Raw genomic sequence first — 25,946 nt, 5'->3', positions numbered from 1 at the left:
TCCGTGCCAATAAACACGGCCTAGAAAATCGAAATTTCGGCCCAAAAACGGAGGTCAACGCTGGTCAAATCACCCCTCGTCAACGCTCTAAAATCAGTGACATGTTCTGCCCAGAAAAACTCAGCCACCTGCCACATGTGCGAAGTAGAGAGAGAGAGGGAGTTGTCACACGTGCGAAAAAGAGAGATGCCTCCAAATGTTGTACGACCATAGTTTTAAAATTCCGCTGATTAGAAACGGAAACGGCCGAGTTGATCCGTTTCATTGCCCAAAAATCTGACTTGGTGGAGGAAACGTTTCAGTAGGCCGAGTTAGCCATGACTCGGCCAACTCGGCCATTTTTGTATTGACTCGGCCGAGTCATAACCAGTGGCCTGTAACCCAAGCAAAACAGCGATTTGACATTTTTTTAATGAAATTTTGAAGTGTTTGCTGATTGGTTTGAACTCCAATGTGTTTTATGAATTAGTTAAATGTTATTTGGGATCCATTTCCCCCTCCCAAACCCTATTTAACACACTCAAATGCTCTCTACTATTGATATGCTATTCAAATTTCATGGTAATGTTAAATTCTTAAAGTAAAAGTGACATTCTCCTTAATCTTCATTTTCATCCTTTTACTTAAATTTTTAACATTACCATGAAATGACTCAGGATGTTTGAGAGTGGTTTCAGCCTCATTGGATTTCATATGGAGAAAGTAGAATTTTAGATTTCATTCAAAATCCAGCAGACTTATCAGTTTTTCAAGATTTCAGGATTGGAGGATTGCAATGTTTCCATTGAATTTTGTCATGTATTAGGGTATGGAACTCGTATTTAATCAAGAGCACCAATCCCTCTATGTACCTTGATGTTAGTGACATTGGTTGTCGAACTCATCTGGGATTCGCTCCCAAACTAGGAGCTTTTGAAAATGTCGCCCCGCTCTCGTTTTCGCTCTCGCTCCGCACTTTCGCTCCTGCTCCCAACTTCCAAGTAACACTGAGCCAAATGATGTTGGCAACTCTAGCAGTAGCCAATAGTATTGGTCACAGACATTTGTTGTAGAGGCCATTTATAGCCTCCTTGGTTATGTGTTTTTGTTTTGATCTCTATATCATCATCGTGTATGTATTGGACAATGCATTGGGTGCCATTTTGATATAATGGATATATTCATGAGCCTACTTTGATCATATGTTGTCTTCTATCTATATTCTAATGCTGTGTGTTTGGAAACATGAATGAAAATCTTTAAAATTATGTGTTTTTATAAAAAATAAATATTTAATGTATTTTTTACAATGACCGAGTCATTGAAATCGAGCCAGCCGAGTCGATACCGAGTCGGAGTCAGAGTCGTAGTCGACCCTCGGCCGAGTCGAAGTCGGAGTTTTAAAACATTGTGTACGACCCAATCAAGAGAGAGAAGAAGATGTGATGAGATGATGTCCAAATGAGGAAAAGGCCTCTCTTATTTATACACTTTGTTGAGGGTGAAAAGACACATCTGTTGGGCTTCATGAGCCTACATTTCACTGGAGCCGACCTTGACAATTTATCCATAGGAGAAATAAATTCATTATTCCATTTATTCTTGTTAGAATGAGATGCTCTTTATATCAAAATTGTACCTCTCTGAAAGAGGAATCCAATGCAATAATAATCTCTATCATATGAGTTGTCCTAATGTGGAATTTGGCACTAGTTGCCAATTTTAACATGATTGTAGGAATTTACAGGGTAAGTTCCTTAGACAGAACACCAAAGGACACCGCTCACAACCAAATCGCAGATCAATACACCAGTATTTTTGACGTGGTTAAAACCCTCAAAGAGGGAAACAGTCCACGGCCTGAGCCAACACGGCCACTTCAGGCAATTTATTAATAAAAGAATGAAAATTTACATAAGCTTCTCTCATAGACGGATTGCCCTACAAATGACCCTCCATGCGCTTTAAATAGAAATTATGGACCAATCGGGTTTTAAGCCACGGATCAAGTGTCGGTAATACCGAGGAGAGAATGAACCGTCGGATCACTACATATCGTGACCGTCGGATTGTAAGTTACAAAATGTACAAGGTAAAGAAACACACTTTACCTAACTCTATACTAGACCAAGTTGTACTTAACTATTCCTATGTGTCGGAATATCCTAACAATGATGACAATGTTTATACCAAATTGATGTTAATGATTTCTTTATGTTGAATTCATGATGATGATTATGTATTTTTCAATATAGAATCTACATTCTAAAGACTAAAAGATGAATGATAATATGACATTTTTATTTTATCATATATATATGTCATTCCCTTCCCATATCTTATCCAAATTTTTTGAAAATTTGTCAAATCTGTTTCAAACCCTGTATCCGTATCCGTTCTTGTATCCATTTCCGTGCAACTTAGCAATTTTCGCTCCATATTTTTCAAATTAAATTTTAAATTTCAAAATGTTTTGAGGTCAACTTCCCTCCACTTTTGATCAAGTCAGCACCTTCCTAGAAGCCCCTCTGACCTCTATAAAAGTGAGTTTGTTTGCTCTCCAAGAGCAAGAAAATTTTCACATCTTTGGCAAGTATGATCTACGGCCTGGAGTAGTCACACATATATACAATAGGTCGAAGTTTTGAAGACATTATGGCTTTTTAAATGTTATCTTTTTCATTGGGTTTTCATTGGGCAATTTTCCAAATTTGGCCCTTCCAAAGCAATTCCTGAGGTAGGTTCATGGCTCACTGAGGCCCAAATCTCGGACCACTCTGTGGAATGTTTTGAGGCTACTACAAGGCCTTGATGGGCTTATTTTTCAATGGAAATAGGCTATTTTGAGACCAAATCTTTTGTACAAAAGTATACTCACATCTCGATTTCAGGACTTCATGGACTAAGGGTTTTGGGTTCATTTTTCTCTCTTATGATGGGTCTTGTTACCACACAATCTAGTAGGCCCTAAGGAGGGAAAGCATATAGGATAGAGCTAATCTAAGCAGCAACAATAGGATAATGGCACACTGTTACCACAGCCAAAGTCCCCTGCTCTTTACGAACTTTCACCAATGGGAGGAGTCTTTGTAAGAAGATCACTTAGAATTGATACACTAGGTATAGGACATGAAGTGATCAAGCTAGATCTCATTTGAAAGAGAGGTGCAATAAATGTACACGGCTTCAAAGAAACAATTGGCTCTCTAAGAAAAGCCCTAAAAAGGCACAAGACCTAGGGTTTTGAGGTTTTTTGATGATAATAGGTATTCACAAGGTCAAGGCCATGATTTTCATATACACAAGCATTTAGACATGGAACAAAAAAAAATAGCAACATTTCATGCAATAATCATGAAAAATATTCAAAAAATAGAGTAATCACAATATATCCAAGAAACAAGTCTTCTTTATCCCAAAATGAAGTCTCCACAAAAAACACTAGTTTCCAATAGCCAAATATCCACAAAAGGTCACATCTCCACAAACTAGCGAAGTACAACAAGCGAGGCTGAAATCTCTAAGAGAGGTCAAGTTCTCTACAAGTGATGATGAACTAATGAGTGAGCAGTGAGGTGACTCTCTATCTATATGAGGTATAATTCACTTATTTTTAACTAAAAGCCCCTACACAAGTTTGATTTTTGAGTGGACAAAGAGAAAATTAGGGTTCCAAATCAATCCACTAACTTTACAAAATAATTTGCCATTATAAGCCCACATGTGTGAGCCATAGGGCTAAAAAAGCGATTCATTTCCCTTTTCGGCTCCAAATGCTCCATCAGGCAAAGTCAAAGTTGAAAATGTCTCCAAGCATCATGATCATCCTCCATTTGAGAAAAATCCCCAAATCATGCATCAAAGTAACCAAAATCCAACTGTTGGTGCCACACGTCATCTCCATGGGTGTCAAGTGAGCAATGTGGCACCTCCTCTCTCCAAGGTTAGGGCTCCATCAAGTGCAACAAGCCCTCCTCAATCATCCTAAGGATGACCATCCTTATCTACGCACTGGATCATGGCATGCCCATCAAGTAGTGTCAAGGCCAACCTGGGGGCATGTTGGGTCCATTGGTACATCATCAAGACTCCTCCATTCTAAGCAATCTGGGGGCATGCTGGGTCCATTGGTACATCATCAAGACTCCTCCATTCTAGGCAATCTGGGGGCATGTTGGGTCCATTGGTACATCATCAAGACTCCTCCATTCTAGGCAATCTGGGGGCATGTTGGGTCCATTGGTACATCATCAAGAATCCCCTATTCTAGGCAATAGATTCTCATTGTTCTGACTCCTGACGATGCTTCGGGATGTACCTCAACTAATCAAGTCATAAAAAGGTTCAATGCTCTACTAAGAGTGGGAAACATTGCATTTACTAAGCCATCATGCTCTGTGGAATGTGGTATGACATGGGCATCATGTGGAATAGGGTGTCCTCTAAGCCTTTGTTTCTTTGGACCACTTAGAAAAACCAACTTAAACTCAAGCGAAAGCAACCATTCATAAGAGACCAAGATCATAAATGCATCTAAGTGGGTTGTACCTAATTGTTAAGGGCATATTAATACTTCAAACTAAGATCATCTTCAAATATCTATCTAGACCAAGTCCTATAAAGGTGTTCCCTAGCTTTGTAGGGGTCTCTAAGTAAGTAAACCCTATTAGGTGCTTCTAGGCCTTAAGGGGAGGTGGCATTTCCAAGGTTAACCCTTCAATCAATGGGCGTTGGTGCGAGTAAGTGGCTGTGGAGGGAAAGGACTTCATGGACAAGTGCCATAGTCAAAAGACCAACTAATGAGAGTCCACATACTGAGTGTATAAATGTAATGGAGGGAGCAATCACGGATGCATGAATTACCTTGCTCAACCTAATTTTTCCACCCCTCTAGTGTGCCTTTTACTTATTTTTTATAATGCTTTGTATTATGGTGCACAACTCAAGGATCTATGCTTGATCTTTATGATATAGCATTTAATTTACCCTTTAAGATGAGGTAGTTTATCACTCATCAGGGTAGGGACATGCAAGGGTTCGCTTTAGTGATATGGAGCATCATCAAGTGCTAAGAAGCTAAGTAATGGAAAATAAGGAGGGTAGAGCTCATGCTAGACTTTTTCCCATGTGCTAACTTATGTCTCGGAAAACTTTTGCATTTTGATTCTTTTTTTCAATGGGGCCATATTATGTTTTCCCATTCTTTTAGTTGCATCAACCTCCATGGCAATGTTTTCTGGCCCTCCTCAAGGATGTGGATAAGAGAGTGCCAAATCCTAATGAACCAATGACAAGTTAGACCCAAAGAATGGAGTGGTATCAAGGTCTTATAATGTGACATAGAAAGTTTTAAATATGGTGTAAGTAGATTGAACATGCTATTTCAATCTAGGTTTTCCAAGTAGTGCCTCTCTTATAACCCTAAGGGAGGTCCCACTGGACTAGGGCTAAAAATTAACCCCCCTAGTAAGGTGAGAGAAAATATTTACAGTCAAGATCAATCAATCATTTAGATAACCCCTTTATCTATACTAAATTCCCAAAATATTAAGTAAAAGCACACACTTGTAAATTGATCAAAGTACCTGTCTGCAGGGGTTTGGAATCGTGGCCAACGGACGGTTTGCTAAGTCGTTCGTGCCGTTGTGTAGGTCACAGGTTCAAGTCTTGTCTTATCCTGTGGGGTCGTTCCTTGCGGGCTGGGCAGTTCCTCCTAGCGGTTATAGTGGCAGCCGGTGGGATTCGACCCCGTGTAATGCGAGTACAATACCACCGCCATTGCCAATTCCGCTAGATATCAAAAAAAAAATGATCAAAGTACCTGTTGAGTGGTAGCCTACCTACATCCAAGAGGAATGCCAAAAGGTGAGAGATGTAGTGACTAGTGTAGATGGTGGAGCCGCCAACATATCATCATCATTTTGTTGATGTGTAGGGCTAGTGGCTAAATGGTCGTCCAAAATACAAGAGAAGTTTTCTCCTTGGGGGTTACCCATTTTGGTGGGTAACAATGACAATTATGTTAGTACTGAATGTGCTAACCACTTAGTGTTACATGAGTCAAATATAATTGAAAAGATAATCAGGGATTGAAAACAATACGACATAAGCAATTTACAAAAGAGTATTGGGGACTATAATTTTGTCTCACAATTCATTGTTAAACCTTTCTTTTGTGATGATAATGACATTATTCTGAGTTCACCCTAGATGGAATCACTAGTGCTCTTTATCTTAAAAATGAAGGTCGTCTTTTTGGACATTTTCCCACAATGAGAAAAAAATAATACTATGGGATGTAACATTGGAGCTAGATTTAGTAACACAAAACATAAAAGATATCTCAAAAATAACTATTCAAGAAAACCAAAAATCAAAGCAAAATATGCAAAAAGAAGTTGAAAAAATTATCACAAACAAAAATGAAGTTTCTCGCTTCAAGGACTACAATGAAAAATTACTTACGCAAATTAAGAAATTTAAGGAGGACAAAAAATCATTGAAAAGCAAAGTGCAACTATTTATCAAGAATGAAATATCAAAATCTTCAAATTGGAAAAATCAAGTTGAAGAAAAGGGAACAAAAACAGATCTGTTAACCTCACAACTCAGTCAAATATCAGTGCAATTGAAGTAAAGACATACTCAAATGTTGTAGTTCAAACAACAGAAATTCCAAGAGAAGATCCAATAATCAAACCAACAACATCAAAACACAAAAAAGATCATATGCCAAAAATGAGTAAAGAAAATGCTACAAGTACATTAAAGGAAAATCATAACACAAGAACTCCCTATCGACACCCAAATCATAAGACCAGACATCTCAAAAAGTCAGCAAATCCATATCCCTCAAAACAAAAACAACTAATTTACAATTCAAAGAATATCGATGGCAACACAATTAAGTCTTATGATCACAATTCATCTTTGGAAGCCTATAAGTGAAAGGGTCCATAAAAGATTGATTTGGCATACTTGGATCATGTTACAGTGCGACAATTCTACTTAGCGCTTACAACTTTGTATCATAAAATATCATCAACCATGACAACAATGAAATCATGCAAAGACATTACAAGCAAAAGTACAAATATAAAAGCATTTTCATCAATATGCTTTCAGGACAAAGCATTTCTAAAAGGGAAGGCAATGTTAAAACATAAACAATATAATTAATAATTATGAAAAGACATATCCTTGTTAAAATTTGAAAGTTCTATTTAAAATTTTAAAAATTCTTTGCAGAGACTTGAAAGGTTTATGCAGAAAAGTGAATGTACTTTGCAAAAAACTATATGGAACTGAATGTACATTACAAAAAACTGAATGGAACTGAATGTATTTTGCAAAAAGTTGAATGTACTTTACAGAAAACTAAATGTACTTTGGAGAAAAATGAATGGAACTGAATGTTATATGTTGTTACAATTTCTTAGAATGCATATTTCTTCTTCAAAACTTTTCAAATCAACAATTGACATATGTAGATAGAACCAGTGTTGAAAATATCGGTATCGGCAAAATATCGGCGAGGGTCCAGAAAATATCTTATCGGCAATATCGGCGAAAATATCGGCAAAATATCGACAAATATCGGCAAGCATAAAAAATAATTTTGTCAAATTTTTAAATATAGCCGATATTTTGCCGATATTTTGAAAATATCGTGATATTTTGCCGATATTTTCCGATATTTGCCGATATTTTGAAAATATCGTGATATTATCAAAACAGAAAATATCGCGATATTTTCTCGACGATATATCGTTTTGCCAAAAATATCGCGGTGTTTTCGAATATCACCAATATATCGCCGATATTATCAACAGTGGATAGAACATAAACTTAAGGATCATATGAAGACAACCCAGCAGAAATATGAGACATTGAGATTTTGGTATAATGATCAAGGCAAAACCCCTCAAGTGGGAAAACCCAGATGATTCTTCTTTTATTAGATTTCTTCAATTGTTCAGTAGAGTACACACATAGAGAATGAGAATGAATAAAGTCACCAATGTTTGATCAACTTGCAGCTGAAGTGTTCTTTCTCTTTGTTTGAAGATCTCCTTCTCTTGATCAGATCTTGTCCTTCACACTTGCTCCAGCTCTTCTCTTGCTCTCACATTTCTCTTTCACACACTCAACACTTGCTCTCCTTCTTCACAATGAACATGCTACTCTCAACTCTCACTTGCTCTTTGCTTAAATAGATGAGAAAGGAGAAGAATTACAAAATGAATTCATGCCTTGAGCCAATAATAGTAGAATCGAATTCCATGAGGGAGGAGTTACTTGAGGAGAAGTGTAACTCATCCCAAGAATAGAGAGAAGGGTACACTTGTCTTGAGGAGTTACAATTCAAATTAGGGAGAGAGAGAAAGAGAGAGAATTACACTTAAATATGAGAGAATATTTGGTGAGAGTTACAAATCGAATTGAATGAGGGAATTACAAGTGCATTTAATGAGGAGTTACACTTTTTCCATACATTGAAGTAGTGAGGGAGAGTTACATTCTCTTAAGTGTGGAGTTACTATTTTATTCCAAGAGAGATTTTTTATTTTCCAATTAAGAGGTTCTCAATTTAATTTACTTATTCCATGAGAATATTCGTTTTAATCAATCCATTAAAGGTGAATGACTTTATACTATTTTATAAATAATAGTATCATAATAATAATCAGTGTTGATAATATCGGTATCGGCAAAATATCGGCGAGGGTCCAGAAAACATCTTATCAGCAATATGGGCGAAAATATCGGCAAATATCGGCAAGCATAAAAAATCAATTTTTTTAGATTTTTAAACATAGCCAATATTTTCAAAACGGAAAATATCGCGATATTTACTAAGCGATATATCGTTTTGCCAAAAATATCACGATATTTTCAAATATTGTCGATATTATCAACACTGATAATAATAATACTAGTAAAGATAAATATATTAATTCTTGACTTGAATAATCATGATTGATTTGATTTTAAAGTGGATTCCATATGTCGAAATCATCCTTGATCACTACATTAGACATGACTTTCTATTTTTGGAAAGTCACTTTCAAATTGAGGTATGACTTACTATTTTTGGAAAGTCATATTAGAATTGTCATAAATGAAATTTTATTATATATAGGTGGTTCAAACATAATTGAAAGATATGATTTCTTCTAAGAGGAATTCATCCCTAAGCTGCCAAATTTTAACACTTTCTCTCAGCTAGGGAGGATTTTCTTTTTGCATCAAAAATCTTTGCTTCCTCAGATCTTTTTCATTCATCTCAACTCAACTCTGCTCTATAACATTTGTAACAATGAAGTCGCAATCTAAAGAAGAATCATCGACTTGACACAAATTTGGAAAGGAAAGGATCATCACATGTCACATAGACAAGGATTACACTCAACCAATTTTCATCTCAAAAATTAGGTGATAGAACAAAAGCATCACATAGACAAGACTCAAACAAGTCACATAGGCAAGAATAAAACACAACCAAGTGTCAAGTGGTGGAACACTTGCATTCTAAACAAGTCACACAGACATGTCTCATTACACCTATTGGCCAGATATGTGGCTCTTCCCACGTCCCAAACTATGGGTCAAATGCATACTGAGACCTACTCTTGTGGCACAAACTACACAATAGGTCCCTCATCCTCAAAATATTTCCGACATCATTCCCTAATCCTGTGAGCTCTGACAAGAGGGAAAGGCAACTCAGTGTTCTCGATCAGTTGTGACCGCTTCCTAAAAGGGTCACGTCCAAAAGTCCAAGTTGCTCTCTAAAAGCTAAGAACTTTCCTTTCGGGAAAGGCTTGGTAAGAATTTCAACTATTTGATCATCAGTGGAGATGTGATGGAGCCTCATTGCTCCTCTCTGCACCACATCCCAGATATAGTGATACTTGATATCAATATGCTTGGACTAATCATGAAACACAAGATTTTTTGCAAGACGAATCTCAATCTTGTTGTCACAATATATAATTGTTGTGTCTGGAACTCGCTCAAATAGTTCCCCAAAAAGCTTTCTGGGCCAAAATACCTCACAGCTAGCCATGTTAGCAACAACGTACTCAGCTTTAGTTGTACTCAATGCAACAGACTTATGCTTTCTTCTCATCCAAGAGATCATGGTAGATCCCAAGCTAAAGCAACACCTAGAAGTGTTCTTTCTATCAGCATAATTATCAGCCTAATCAACATCAGTATATCCATGAAGTATTACAATTTTAGTAGTGTACTTAAATCCTAGATTGATAGTTCCATGCAATGTTACTTGGGAGCGGGTGCGAAAATGGGAGTGGCAGCGACATTTTCAGAAGCTCCCGGTTTGGGAGTGAATCCCGGAGCAATTTTTTAAATATATATTATATTTTTTAATTTTTTATACATATATGTCAACAAAAACATGTAGAATGATGAATTAGATATAAAAAACATAAAAAAAAACATAGATTGATCATTGAACCATATCACATCGATCATCTAGAAGTTATAATCTTCATCAACCATGTCCACAAGTTAGTAACATACATATTACAACTACAACATATTGAGTCTCGTGAATCATGATTCATCAAATTCAATCTTAAAGTTTCAACTTCAAGCTTTCAAAATTCAATATATAACATTTATCATCATTGATCACCAAAGTTGTACGTGTAGGCTAAGTTTAACCATTACAAGAAATAATATCTTAGATATTTCTAAGTTCTAACTTCAAATTGTTAACATGAAATGAAATGTTATAAAATGAAACATGAATAATGAAATGAAATGAAACAACTTTAGTCTTTCACGAAGCATCATATTCATAATTCACAATCACTACCAATGAGTTATAATTGCCAACTTCAAACTTCAAATTTTCATTGTCACAGTGATATATTGTTTACAAAAAATATCATTATGATATGAAAGAGTCAAGAGTCAAGAGTCAAGGACTCAAGACTCAACAGTTATGAAAACTAATAGAAACTAGAAAAGACAAGTACACTGTAAATCTACATGTGGCCCTTGCCACGAGAGTCTCCAGGGGTATAAGCAGGTCGTGGTGGTCTTCTAGGAATCTCCCGCACAGACCGATGACCAGAACTAGAAGCCACATGCCCTCCACGTGAGGGTGTAGATGGAGGTGGCGACAGCAAAGGAACAAGACTCGGAACTCGAGCACTGCTACTGGATGGTGGAGGTGGCATGGCTGCTACAGCTGCTTCATCTTCATCCCTTATAAGTTCCTCTTCTAGTTCTTCAAGATGTATAGTGCCATCCTCCAAATTGTCTTCCTCTGGGTGGTTGTCCCAAATTCTATATGTGGGATCCTCATAAGCCCGATCACAGTAATGACTCAACAACTTCAAGTTGTAGTGCACATAAACCAAGCTTTCTGCCCAGTTTTCATTGAGTCTGTTTCTTTTCACATTATGTATGAAGTTGTAGGTGCTCCAACACCTCTCTGCAGAAGAAGTATTTACAACCTATGATAGAACTTTTTTTGCCAATTTTGGCAAAAGTCCATGGCCGCCATATGTTTCCCACCATGTGAGAGCATCAAATCTGTCTCTGTCTTCCATTGCATGGAAGGTACCAAACAAACCAGTGCCACTGAAGTATTTGCCTATTTCAAGGCGCACAGCTGCACATTCCTCCCTGTCAGGTATCAACTTTTCCAATGCTTGCAAATATCCACTAGTTACCTCTGCATTTAAATGGGATTTGGTTCTAATCCCACCCCCTGGTGCAGGTTGGCCCAACCAAGATGTAGAGTAGTATTTTGGCATTAAGGATATACGCCAAGCAATGTAGTGGAAGATTAAGTTTATTCCACCGTACACACACAAAATCGTGAATCAGTTTGTACAAGTCGGGATCTCTGTTATGAACAATATCTTTTATTTGCCCCAACATGGTATACATCTGCTCATACACCTCGCCAATCACTGGTTTATCTGTATCTGCAAATTGAATCATGTGATAAATGGGCTTGGTGAAATCCAATACTTGCCTCACACTTGACCAAAACTGACCATCAAGAGCAGCCTCCTCCACCAGTTCAAAACCTCACCTATCAGCTGCATTTGTAGCCCTTTCCTTTAATACCTGCCAATGTGGACTTGATACCATGCTAGCCAATGACTCTCTTACCTTTAAAAGGCGCCTGAAGGTGAGGAAATAGCTACCAAATCTGGTCTTCGCAATCTTCAACAACTCCAATCTTGAGTGAGTGCGGAAAAGGCCATGGGTATTGCTATGATTTGTAATAGATTTTATCATTTGTTTGCCTTTCTTGTACAAATCACCAATCCATTTGTATTGTGCATTTTTGTTCTTGACAATATCATGCATCAGAAGGTTCAATGTGTGAACCAAACATCAAGACCAAAATATGTTGGGGTATTTATCCTCAATAATTGCTCCCGCTGCCTTACAATGAGGAGCATTATCAGTGATGACTTGGATGACATTGTATGGCCCAATACGGTCAATTGTTTCAAGTAATGCTTTTGCAATGTTGATGGCAGTCTTGAACTTGTCTGAGTAATCATGTGCAGTTAGAAAGATGGCACCACTAAAAGACACAACAAGAACACTTATCAATGGCGTGCCTTTTACATTTGTCCATCCATCAGATACAATGGACACCCCATGGTTAGTCCAAAAACTTGTCATTCTATTCAAAGAATGTGATATTTTTGCTTTTTCATGATCAAATCCAACGGTTCTTGTCTTGTCATACCCAGGGCTCTTGTATCCTTTAGGGGCATCATTTATGGTAGAAACCATTTCGTGCCAATAAGGTGAGCGAAGAACATTGAATGGTATCCCACATGCATAGAGAAACCTGTAAACCTTTGAATCCACATCATTCCTACACCCCTCATCAAGGAAATGTGGGGTGACCCTGTGCCTCCATATCCACTGCCTTGGGAGGATGCTAAAGGAGTTCTTTGTGCTTGTGATTGTGAGCTTGGTTCAAAGAAACCCCTTGATCTTTTAGATTTGTATTGGGCTTCCTCTTCTTCCCTTATGTATTTGGCTCTATCTACTGCTGACACAGCTGCACAAGTTTTGATCCCTATTTGTTTATCTCCATCCCATGGCCTTTTCCCACAGAGGTGTTTTCTGGCACAGGTGTATGAACCTGTGTAATTATTGTTGCAATGGGGGCAATGAAATTTAGTGGTACCACCCCCTTTCCCTGCTTCAGGCCTGTTAACATATTTCCACAATGGGGTTTGGTCTTGTTTAGTTTTTTTAGAGTCATGTTCACCCTCCTCCACCTCCTCCTCACCAGGGTTTTCATCAAATCCACTTTCTCCAGTTTCTTCATCCCCCTCTTCATTTTGGCCCCTCCGTTTCCTAGTCTCCAGCACCATAATAACCATAAAAGGGACCAAGAAGAGGAAAATGCCAAGAAAAATTGCCAGGTCCATGATGTTTGATATTTGTAGGCTTTTGAATCTGCAAAATTTAATGGGAATGGGAATGGGAATATGAATGAGAAAATTAATGTAATTTATTTAGATTAATTAATTTAATTTATTAATTTTATTTAGATTCGTGATTTTTTTCCTAAATAAATTAAACTAAACTAAATTAAATTAACTAACTATACTAAATTACTACCTAACTAAGGTTTAAAATACGTAACTAACCTCTTTGCAGGCTTGCTCCTCGGCGCTTGCTCCTCGCTTCTCCTCGCTCCTTTGCTCAATCTCCTTCGCTCTCCAGCTTCTCCTCAACTCATTCAAGTGACAATGAATTTGTTTTTTGCCCCCAAGTCGTTTTAAAACAAAAAGGAAAATTAAAATGAAATTTTTTTTCGTGTCTGTGATTTTTTTTGCACCTGAATCGCTCCTGGCATCACGCACGTCGCTCCCGGAGCGATAATTAAACGCTCGGGAGCGATCAGGAGCAATCACTCCCTGATCGCTCCTGAGCTGTAATTTTCGCTTCGGGAGCGACGCTCCCGAAATCGCTCCCGATTTTGGCAGGGAGCGTAATTTTTTTTTTTGGGAGCGGGTTCGGAGGGGGGGAGTGCTCCCCCGCAACTCTGGTTCCATGCAAGTATATGAGTACATGTTTAGAAACAATCTGGTGGGCATGAAAGGGATTCAATCATATGTTGACTTAAAGTGTTTACAGCAAATCATATGTTAGGCCTAGTGTTTACCAAAAACATCAAAGCACCAATGAGTTGTCTATATTCTGTGGGAGTTGCCAGACTAGGTCCTGCAGCTTTGCCACATAATTTCATAAAGTTCATTTCCATAGGAGTATGCATGGACTTACTTTCTACCATAGAAAATTTTTCAAGAAACTTAACAACATATTTTCCTTGAGAAAGATAGATTTCATCAGGTCTTTGCCAAACCTCTAGACCCAGAGAGTAATGCATCAAACCAAGGTATTTCATTTCAAATTCAGAAACTAACTCCCTCTTACACTAGAGGATAAGAGGTTCTCCTCCTGTCAAGAATAAATCATCAACATACAATACCAAAATCAAAGTTATACCTTGGACTGTCTTGAAGTAAAGGTTTGGGTTTGCACTGCTTCTTGTGAAACCAAGCTTTATTAGGTAGTTATCAACGCAAGCATACCAAGCTCTTGGAGCTTGCTTCAACCCATATAAGGCTTTCTTTAGTCTACACGCATGAGTTTCTCCGTCATGCTCTTCAAAACCTTGTGGTTGTTCCACAAATACCTCTTCCTTGAGGAAGCCATGCAAGAAAACAGTTTTCACATTCAATAGGTGAAGAGTCCATCCTTGGCTAGCAGCTAAGGCAACAACAAATCGAATAGTAGTATATCAAGCTACAAGTGCAAAAAACTCATCATATTCTATTCCCCCTTTTTGAGAGAAACCTCTAGCTACAAATCTAGTGTAATGTCCCAAATGAGATAAATTTGGAACAAGCTCAAATTTTTAACTCGGAAAAATTCCAGATAAAAATTTCATTCATAAACAAAAATTGCCATGTAAAATTAAACAGAAAAAGTATTGCAATCCCATAACATAATGAACAGGAACAACCTCAGCTTTATTATATTAGATAAACTGGGGTTTACATAAACATACACCCATATAGATGAGATAAATTGGCCTCAAATAGATATACAATAATGTCGCAATCGGCCTCCCAAACAAACTGAAAACCAATAAACTGCAACCTGTGAATCTTGAATGGATTCACCAAGGGAAGAGATGGGTGCTCACCCACTCTCACTGAATCACTCGAGGGTTTCCGTCTTGGGGCTACTGCTAGAGTAGAGAACTGGATTCTCAACCTCTCATACAAGAAACAATATCATATCTAAGATGTCCTCCAATGGTCTCCTCCTCCTCTTTTATAGATTTGATGGACTCCTCTAGAACCTTTTGTTTTATTATTATTTTAATCATGGAGCACTTTTCCCTCTTTTATTTCAATTAAAATATTCTTTTTAATGCGGGAAAAGGTTAAATTGGCCACCATGTCTCCTCAGGTCACTAAAACTCACATCTAACCATCCCATCCTGTAGATCTTCTCGTTCTGGTTCCAACGAGCTATTACACTGAGGTGTTCCACCAATTAATCTCCTCAAAATGCCACCTCGAGCATAATTAATTAAGTTATACCCAATAATAATGATGATTTTTGAAAGTTGTCGGAATGCGACGGGACGAAAGGCAAATTGTGTGGATGATGGAATATGCCAAGCGAATGCCATCAAATCCCATAAAAACTCCTCAAAACTCCATTGGAACCCCTGATGACATAAACCTGCTCCACTGACTTGGCCATCTCCTGCCCTGGAAATCCACCCTGGTTGCACTATGAAGAAGAATAAAAATGGGGACATGACAGTCCTCCCACCCCAAGATTGCTTGCCCTCAAGCAATCCAAATATGTGGACCAATCTGGTGGTCCGACGCAACTGAGACCCAATGCCAGGATCCCATACGAACCACTGGGTGATGCTCTGCTCCTGTGTCAACCCACCATGAACAGACTCCTCGATGCCTGGATCCCAGATCAATCTCTAACTGAACCTGTCATCAACAAATCCTCCTGGATCCCAATGTCACCAAGAAGGAGCATCAAGGCTCCACGACTCCTGCTGAGCTATAACTCCGGCTGTGAATGTTTCTCTACTCGCCACGTACCAACTCATCACCTCTCTCCAATTCAACCCTTGGCATAGACCAATGTCAATCTCATCATGTTGAAGTTGTGCGGAAATACTGATAAGGGGCCAGCCTACATCCTGCTGCCAACTGAAGCATGTGATATCCGTCACCTTGGAGGGCCCCTGCAATACAATGCTCCTGCCTAAAAATGACACTCCATCAAAAGGATACCAACTCATGATCTCTCACCAATCCAACGCATGGACAACTGTGTAAGGGATATGTCTACTTTGCTGAAACTGGTCCATGCTCAGTTGCTGATGCTCTACTTGGACAATCCAAGCATGTCCAAGAAATCCTGCCTCTCTCCCTCTAATGGGAAAAAGTGGGCAAACCATGCTGCAAGCCCTGCCTATGTACTCTTGAAGAGGGTTGTTGCCTGAAAATGCTGCAACTCGTCTAGCTGCCACTACATCTGTTTGCACCTCATCAATGGGTAGTCCCAAAGATGGATGCATTGCCATCCCCCTCTCCTGGTTGGAAACTCCACGCTCCTCCATTCCACTAATCTCCTGCCAAATTGTCCTATCATATTCCAGCATCTCCTAAGGACAAGTGTCAGAGAATACTGTCACCTTGCCAACTGTCTGTACATCTGTCTGCTCGTCATCAGTGGTTAACTCCAAGGGTGGCAGCTCATTGTCCACAATCACGGGTTCAATATGAACCTCCAACTAGCTATCCCAAGACAGCTCATCATGCATACTGTGCACCTCATCCTCCTCAGCTGACTCACGCTCCCTCATATGCTGCTCATGCTGACTCATCACTGGTGACACGCTATCCTGAATGTCTCTCCTAGGACCCACAGACTGCTCATCATATGAATCTGGCCTGATGCCAATGACTCGACATGACTCATGCTCCTCTATGTGCTCTCTATGTTGAGTCATTAGCTGCTCATCTGCTCTCTGATCTCTTTCCCACATGGGAACCATTGCTTGCTCCACATACTCCTCTACCACACATGGATGCATACCTGGGCTATTGTCATGAACTTCACATGACTGCTCGTCCTCCTCTAAGGTATCATCGTATGAACCCATGGACTCGTCCAGCGAAGAGTCCTCATCATGACAAACATAACGAATATCTCCTTGCTCTACCGCTGTCATCTCCTCAGTGTCACTCAAGCATGAGTGGTCAGGTCCCCAAGGTCCTTTGCAAATGAAGCAAAGTCCCTTCCTCCTCATCTCATTCTTGTTGCATGAGACCCTAGACCTGAGTTGCTCCTCCCTGATCAACTGTCTCCTGAACAGCCCAATGTTCTGCTCAACCACCCTCTCGACTAGATCATAAGCAGCAGGTGAGACCAACTGCTCTCTCCTCCAAACAGATAGCAATCAGGACTGCAACTCTCGACAAATGGCATCACGACCTCTCATACATGAGGACAAGATGGACAACATGTGTACTATGACCTTGTCGAGATAATGTTTCCTAATGTTGAAGAAGCATTGGAACATCTGTAGGATCAAACTGTCACACTCCAAATCAAACAGGGTCTCATAAGTCCTTGTCATGGCCATGCCTCCTAGAATATCAAGCTTCTTCCCAAAGGTAGAGTGTTAAGTTTTGGTATGTTCTATGCTTAGAGAAATTTACTTCAATTTTCTTATTAGCCCAACATCAATATCCAGATTAACAATCACATCAGCATGATAGTAAAATGCAGATAGAACATAAACATAAACAATAGAAGACAAGACAAGACAAGAGGACACAAGATGTGGCACCAGCCAGGGACAAACCCTAATGTGGGGAAACCCTTGATCAATTCTTCTTATATTCTTCAATAGTTCAGCAGAAAGAGAGAGATAGTACAAATATACAAATTAGATATTTTATGACAGCAACAGTAAAGCATTGACCAGATAAGTCAATGCTGGTCAAATAGGACAGAATCTTCCTCTAAATGGCTTGGGCAGGCCTAGTCAACTTCAGCCTCCAACAACTAGCTCAATTAGTCCAAATGCTTCTCATAATAATGATATCATTCTGTTAATGATGATTGTTCTAGTTAGGGCACTCGATGCAGCCCTAAATTCTTATGATAGTCTTCAAACAATCACTAAGAGTGTTGTAGCATACCCTTTAGGAATTCATCAATCTAGTAGCCCTTCACTAAACACTGCTGCAACATGTTACCACTATGGTTTGTTGCATTACTGGTTAGGGCAGCAATCTTCAGCCCTCATCCTCCATACAGTCAACGATACAGGCCTTCAAACGCTGCGGTGCACCAAGGTGAGACTCCACCATTGCCACGCTGTCAAGTCTTGCTTGATACCCTTAATGGAACCCTTAGAACAGCCCTTGCTGCTGGCTATGGCCTGTGGCCTAGCCCAGCAGCAAGTTAGGCATATGGTCCTCATTGAACAGCTTACAAGCATCATCAAAGCAGCAGTATCAAGCCTACAAGAACTCGGCTTGCTGTCAGCACTTACTAGCATCCATCCGCATATACTATTCAACCCTACGCTGATCTATTCTTAGTCTTAAGGTCAGATCTCTTCAACTTATGACTGCAGCTTCATTATCTTGCAAACAGTCCTTAAAACATGCCTTGAACAGCCTCTTTTGTCACGCTATCACCTACAGCAAACACACTGTCCTTCCAGGCTTATTCTTGCTATGTTAAGGCTCCTTCTTGTTGTGGTTAATGGCCTCTCCTTGCTGAATCTTAGGGCTCTTCTTGACTGTAGTTTAGGGCCTTCGTTTTGATTGCTGCTAGGGCCTCTTAATTGCAGATTAGGGCATCCTTTTTACAACGGATTAGGGCCTCCTCTTTACAGCCGATTAGGGCTTCTTTATACAGTAGATTAGGGCTCCCTTTTGCTGCGTATAGGACCTCTTCTTGACTACGTATAGGGCTTGCACTTCACCACTGATCAGGCCTCTTTTTGTTGCGGATTAGGCCTCCTCCTTGACTGCGGCTAGGGCACCTTTAACTGCAGGTAGGGCACCTTTATGACTACGGCTATGTCTCCTTCAAGACTACGGCTAGGTCTCCCTCTTGACCTTTCTTTCCACCACGTCCTCTTTGTGAGAGGACAAACCCAAACGAGTGGAGAGAGAAATCAAGAGTGATGTGAGTCTCAAATGACTTGAGGTCTCCTCTATTTAAATGCAACGTTGAGGTTGAGCTGGAGGTAATTTGCTTGCTAGCCGACCTTGACAAATTGCCAATAATACAAATAAATTTATATCTCCATAAATACATGTTGGAATCGGTTGATCTTTAGATCAATCTTACACCTCGGAGAGAGGAATCCAAGAAAAATATCAGATGCCATAAATAAGGTGACCCACATGGAGTTTGGCCCTAGTTGCCAATTTTAACACTCCCTCTCAACTAGGGAGAAATTCCATCTGCTAATCCATCTGTCAGTTGGTACTATCTCTGCCATCGATGCACTGCTCTGCTGAACTATGAAGAAGAAGAAGTGGTCGAGAATGTATCATACCATTCTCTACTGACTCGAAGTCAATCCCATATAAAGAGAGTGCCTCATACCACTCTTACTGATACGAAATCAGTTCCAAATAAAGAGAGTGTCTCATACCACTCTTACTGACCCAAAGTCAATTCCAATTGATCCCAGATCAATATCATCCTAGCATAGCGAGTATGGTAGTACAGGATGCATCCATCGGTAGTACTATGGTCCCTATCCTCATTTCCCTACTCATTGGCCAGATGAGAGGTACTTCCCATGAGTCCCAAACTGCATGGGTAGGATGTCTCAGCAGGAAGGATGAACCACTCATCCTGCCTACATGTCCCCATGGGGTATCCCATGGGAAGGCTGAACCACTCACCCTATACACAACAAATCACTAGGGGAAGGCTGAACCACTCACCCTATGATTGTGTCTCAGCAAGAGAAGGATGAACCAATCATCTTGCCTACATAGCAAACCACTAGGGGAAGGTTGAACCACTCACCCTATGGTTGCTCATCCCTCCAAGAAGTACCCCAAGCCCCCCGGAGTTCCCAGAGCTCAAAGTCCATCTCATACAGGACCCTCAGGAGAGGCTCTCTCCACGACTCCTAGTCATTCTTGGAAAGTCAAAAATTTGACCTTTCCTAGGAACTTTGTCAAAATATCGGCAACCTGCTCATCAGTCCCAATGTGATGGAGCCTTATTGCTCCTCGTCGTACCATATCCCAGATAAAGTGGTACCTGATGTCTATGAGCTTGGAGCGATCATGAAATGCGGGATTCTCTGATAATCAAATCCCACTCTGGTTGTCGCAGAGGATCACGGTGGTATCCAGCACGTGTCCAAATAGCTCACTGAAGAGCTTCCTCAACCAGACAACTTCACCGGAGGCCATACTCGCAGTTATGTATTCGGCCTCAGCGGTGCTCAAAGAAACCGACTTTTGCTTCCTAGTCATCTAGGATATTGAAGCAGAACCCAAAGAGAAACAACACCCAAAAGCGCTCTTGCAATCCACCACACTGCCTACCCAATCAACATTAGAATAATCATGCAGCCTCACATCTCCAGTAGTTTATCTCATTCCATGAGTGATTTTGCCTCTAAGATATCTTAGAAGATCCTTGACACCAATCCAATGTGAGTGATGAGGCTCAACCATCTATTGGCTCAACGTGTTAACTGCAAGACATATATCCGAACAGAGGTTCACCAAGAACATCAGTGCTCCTATGAGTTAACAATACTCAAAAGCATTTCCCAATTCAAGTCCGGCAGCACTACCGCATAACTTCTTAAAGTTAAGCTCCATCGAGGTAGTCACGGGCTTGCAGTCCACCATCCTAGATCATTCCAATATCTTCACAACATATTTTCCTTGTGATAGGAAAATTTCTCCTGCCTTTTGCCAGAATTCCAACCCTAGGAAGTAGTGCATCAGTCCAAGGTCCTTCATCTCAAATTCAAAATCCAACTACCTATTACGTTTGTAAATGAGAGGGTATGCACCTGTCAGAAAGAGGTTGTTCTCATAAAGTTACCAGTATGAGAGGTTTAACATCCACAACCTTAAAGTAAAGGTCTGGATTGGCTTCACTCCTAGTGAATCTCAACTTCATCAGATAACTATCAATCCTCTCATACCAAGCCCGTGGTGTTTGCTTCAACCCATAGAGAGCTTTCTTCAACCTACATACATGAGATTCCCGGTCATGAACCTCAAGCCCCTCAGGTTGTTCCACATAGTTTTTGAAGTGACGGAACCAGTTGTTTACTTAATACTTCTAAGAGCTTACGAGCATCATACCAAATATGTCGGAGTGGACCAACTGCAATATATCTATGGTCCTGCTTTTACTTGAGGGGAATGGGCCCCTCGTAAGTCTTCCTTCGGCACATACACCTTCATGCTCTACTTTGAACTCAGGCATCCCTGTCACCATCTGTCTCACATCGGGTAGAGCCTTACAATGAAGATGGGCAAACCTTCGGTGCCATAGTTCAGATTGTAGAGATGTGTCGCAAGACATGGCTCCCAATGCACTTCCTTTTTATCGATGAATGCCACCTTGTAACCTTTGTCGTCCATTTGCCGAAATGAACACCAAGTACCTCTTGAGATCAAGTACATATAGAACTTCTTATAAATGAATCGTGTTACCCTGATTCAATTAAAGGATAACATTCCCTACACCCTTTACGGGATAGGTGGCATCGTCTCCAAGAATAATCTCCAAGTTTGTTTCTTTCTCTATCAGATTAGAGAGAGCTTCCTTATATCCGGTGAAATGCCTTGAAGCACCATTATCAATAAGCCAATTCCCCAAGGTGTCCGGAGGAGAGGTAGTGGAGAGGGCCGATATAAGATAATAATCCTTTTGCTTATTGTTAACAACATTTGATTCTTCATACCTGGAGTTCCTTGATTTCTTGGAGGGTTGACCATTCCTTGATGTCCTGCATTCCTTTTTCCTTTGCCATTGTACTCGTCATTCCTTCAATTAATGTTGTTGAAGTTTCCCCTAGAATGATTGTGATCATCATCATGTGATCTGTCCCTTCTATTTGGACACTCCCTCGCATAGTGGCCAAACTTATTGCAAACAAAGAACCTTCCCTTCCTTCCACCGTTAGATCTGGGCTTTCCATTGAAGTGACCTTTAGACCCTGCATTATTTCTCCTTTTTGGCATGAGCGGAGAAAGCAGTGGGGTTGCCTTAGTAAAGGCATTTCTTTCTCCACCATTCTTGTTTCTTCCAATGTCAAATCAAAAGACATCTTCCATCCATGATAGTTAGACTTTTCACGGTGCTTGTCTACAACCGGGAAGTGGGATGAGGAACCCATTGAGCCTTTTGTCCTTGTCCAACTGTCTTCGGTGGTTACTCTTTCACTCTTGCTTGGGCTTTGTCTTCACCTCAGCTCTGATACCATGTTAAATTTTGGTATGTTCTATGCTTAGAGCAAATTACTTCAATTTTCTTATTAGCCCAACATCAATATCCAGATTAACAATCACATCAGCATGATAGTAAAATGCAGATAAAACATAAACATAAAAAGTGGAAGACAAGCCAAGACGAGGACACAAGATGTGGCACCAGCCAGGGGCAAACCCCAATGTGGGGAAACCCTTGATCAATTCTTCTTATATTCTTCAATAGTTCAGCAGAAAGAGAGAGATAGTACAAATATACAAATCTGATATTTTATGGCAGCAACAGTGAAGCATTGACCAAAGAAGTCAATGCTGGTCAAATAGGACAGAATCTTCCTCTAAATGGCTTGGGCAGGCCTAGTCAACTTCAGCCTCCAACAACTAGCTCAATTAGCCCAAATGCTGCTCATAATAATGATATCATTCTCCTAATGATGATTGTTCTAGTTAGGGCACTTGATGCATCCCTGAATTCTTATGACAGTCTTCAAACAATCACTAAGAGTGTTGTAGCATACCCTTTAGGAATTCATCAATCTAGTAGCCCTTCACTAAACACTGCTGCAACATGTTAGCACTGTGGTTTGCTGCATTACTAGTTAGGGCAGCAATCTTCAGCCCTCATCCTCCATACAGGCCTTTAAAGGCTGCGGTGCACCAAGGTGAGACTCCACCATTGCCACGCTGTCAAGTCTGGCTTGATACACTTAATGCAACCCTTAGACAACCCTTAGAACAGCCTTTGCTGCTGGCTATGGCCTGTGGCCTAGCCCAGCAGCAAGTTAGGCCTATGGTCCTCCATTGAACAGCTTACAAGCATCATCAAAGCAGCAGTATCAAGCCTACAAGAACTCGGCTTGCTGTCAGCACTTACTAGCATCCAATCCGCATATACTATTCAGCCCTACGCTGATCTGTTCTTAGTCTTAAGGTCAGATCTCTTCAACTTATGACTGCAGCTTCATTATCTTGCAAACAGTCCTTAAAACATGCCTTGAACAACCTCTTTTGTCACGCTGTCACCTACAGCAAACACGCTGTCCTTCCAGGCTTATTCTCGCTATGTTAAGACTCTTGTTGCGGTTAATGGCCTCTCCTTGCTGCATCTTAGGGCTCTTCTTAACTGTAGTTTAGGGCTTAGGGCATCCTTTTTACAGCGGATTAGGGCCTCCTCTTGACAGCAGATTAGGGCTCCCTTTTGCTGCGTATAGGACCTCCTCTTCACTGTGTACAGGGCTTGCACTTCACTGGGGATCAAGCCTCTTTTTGCTGCGGATTAGGCCTCCTCCTTGACTTCGGCTAGGACACCTTTATGACTGCGGCTATGTCTCCTTCAAGACTGCTCCCTCTTGACCTTTCTTTCCAAAGCATCCTCTTTGTGAGAGGACAAACCCAAACGAGTGGAGAGAGAAATCAAGAGTGATGTGTCTCAAATGACTTGAGGTATCCTCTATTTAAATGCAACGTTGAGGTTGAGCTGGGGGTAATTTGCTTGTTGGCTGACCTTGACAAATTGTCAATAATACAAATAAATTCATATCTCCAGAAATACATGTCCGAATGATCTTTAGATCAATCCTACACCTCTCAGAGAGAGGAATCCAAGAAAAATATCAGATGCCATAAATAAGGTGACCCACATGGAGTTTGGCCCTAGTTGCCAATTTTAACATAAGCCCTGCACTGTTGTCCAAGTCTCGGAAAGTTTATATCATCACTATGAAAACTCTCCTCATAACATCATCATTGTAAGGAGCTATAGGGGCCGTTAGTCTCATGATGTTACTGAGACAAGAAGCAATTGGAAGTCTAGCCCCTTCACAAGGTTCCTCCAAGAACTTATGTTGCATGAGAGCAAGCATAACTGGTTTTAGAGCCCAAATAAGTTTCTTCCCTTCTAACTCACTTATTTTGGAAAGGAGGGCATCTAGTTCATCAAATTTGAAGAGAACTTTCCATGTGATCCTCATGTACTTCAAGTCTGTACCAAAAGCATAAATCGTGTCCTATTTCCTGCTCCTGTTGCACATCCTTTGGTTGTTCTCTCTGAAGAATGGCATAGACCCCCTTTGAGAAGGGTCTATAGTTTGTTGATGTTGGTTTATTAGGGAAGTTTATAAATGTTTGATCCATGTTTTGGCTCAATGTTGACAAGAATATATGTGATAATGAGACCACTTTTTCTTATTTTGTTAGATTTCCCAGTGAAGTGTTTTAGCAAACAGTTTGTTTGCACATCATTGTAGGTGCAATTTTGAGTTGTTTCAACTCAGTATTACACATGTAATGGACATTCCATACCAAAGAACACTCTCTCACATTCATACATTACATGCTCAGAACATAATATAATGCTGGTATATGAAACAAAATGACAAATCCATGATCAAACCCAGACAATAGTGCTGTTAGAAATACAAATGTATAGTGAGAAGATAGAAATGATTGAACCTGGCAAGTATTCCATCGAGTAGGCCAGTGGGTAAGGTGGTTGTGGTTGTTGTAGAAGAAGATATTGTTCGGCCGGTACTACAATATGTATTTTCTGCCCTCCAAGCGTAGAGATACCAATAAGGAAACTAGCCAATAGTTCGTATCCAAAGAAAATGAAAGGTTTGTTCCAGCGTAAACTCACACATGTATTTCACTTAAATAAAAAATGCCCAAGTGAGTCCAGAATTCGTGGTACAGACACAACGCTTTATTCCGAGTGGTGGTCTTTATCAATGTTGTGAAAATCGCGATCGGGATTAAATCGGCGAGGGGAACAAATCGGAAAAAATCGGAAAAATCGGGAAAAAAATCGTTTGGTACAAAAATATTCATTTTTTTCATTTTTTTTTTATTTTTTAATATCTAAACCATCTACAACATAAAATAAATACATTGACACATAAATATGATAAAAAAAAAAAACTAATATATAAGATGTTTAATATCATTTCTAGCGCTAAAATCACACATAACATTGAATCATGTCCTGAATAGTAAGTCCTGACTCCTGAGTCCCAACTCAGCCTCAAAATATCAACAAAAAATATGATAATGTATCTCATCATGTCATAATGTCATATACAATAAAATGAAAGTCTAATCCTATTGATTTCCTCTGCCCCTCTTGCGAGAAAATGCCACAGCGTTCCCTTTCCCTCTAGATGTAGATGATAGTGCATGTGCTGGTGGAGATGGCAGTGGAGTCTAATATGCTCTAGAAGCTGAAGAACTAGAAGTAGGAGCTATAGGAGGTAGACCACGTCCTCTACTGGTGGCAGGGGTAGCCCAGGCAGGTGGTGTCACCTGGAAACATTACAATCTCCCAATCCTGAAAAACTGATAAGTCTGCTGGATTTTAAATGAAATCTAAAATTCTACTTTCTTCATATGAAATCCAAT

At 39.9% G+C, this 25,946-nt stretch overlaps 1 protein-coding gene across 7 annotated transcripts in view; it reads right to left on the bottom strand.

Moving 5' to 3' along the window:
- The window catches only part of ASG2 (transducin family protein / WD-40 repeat family protein), a 397,489-nt gene that overhangs the window by 41,353 nt on the left and 330,190 nt on the right, over positions 1–25,946 (bottom strand). Inside the window, exon 19 of one of the 7 annotated variants that reach the window (XR_016266869.1) lies at positions 25,005–25,098. The exons of the other annotated variants lie outside the window; for them this stretch is intronic. The gene's annotated coding sequence lies outside the window, so the exon portion shown is untranslated. The remainder of the gene's footprint in view (positions 1–25,004; positions 25,099–25,946) is intronic. 7 annotated transcript variants of the gene reach the window in all.

Source organism: Pinus tabuliformis, chromosome 7 (genome assembly GCF_031772625.1).
Source record: "Pinus tabuliformis cultivar Carrire ecotype Pingquan chromosome 7, CPIR1, whole genome shotgun sequence".
Taxonomy (NCBI): Eukaryota; Viridiplantae; Streptophyta; class Pinopsida; order Pinales; family Pinaceae; genus Pinus; species Pinus tabuliformis.
This window is presented reverse-complemented; position numbering and strand designations above follow the sequence as displayed.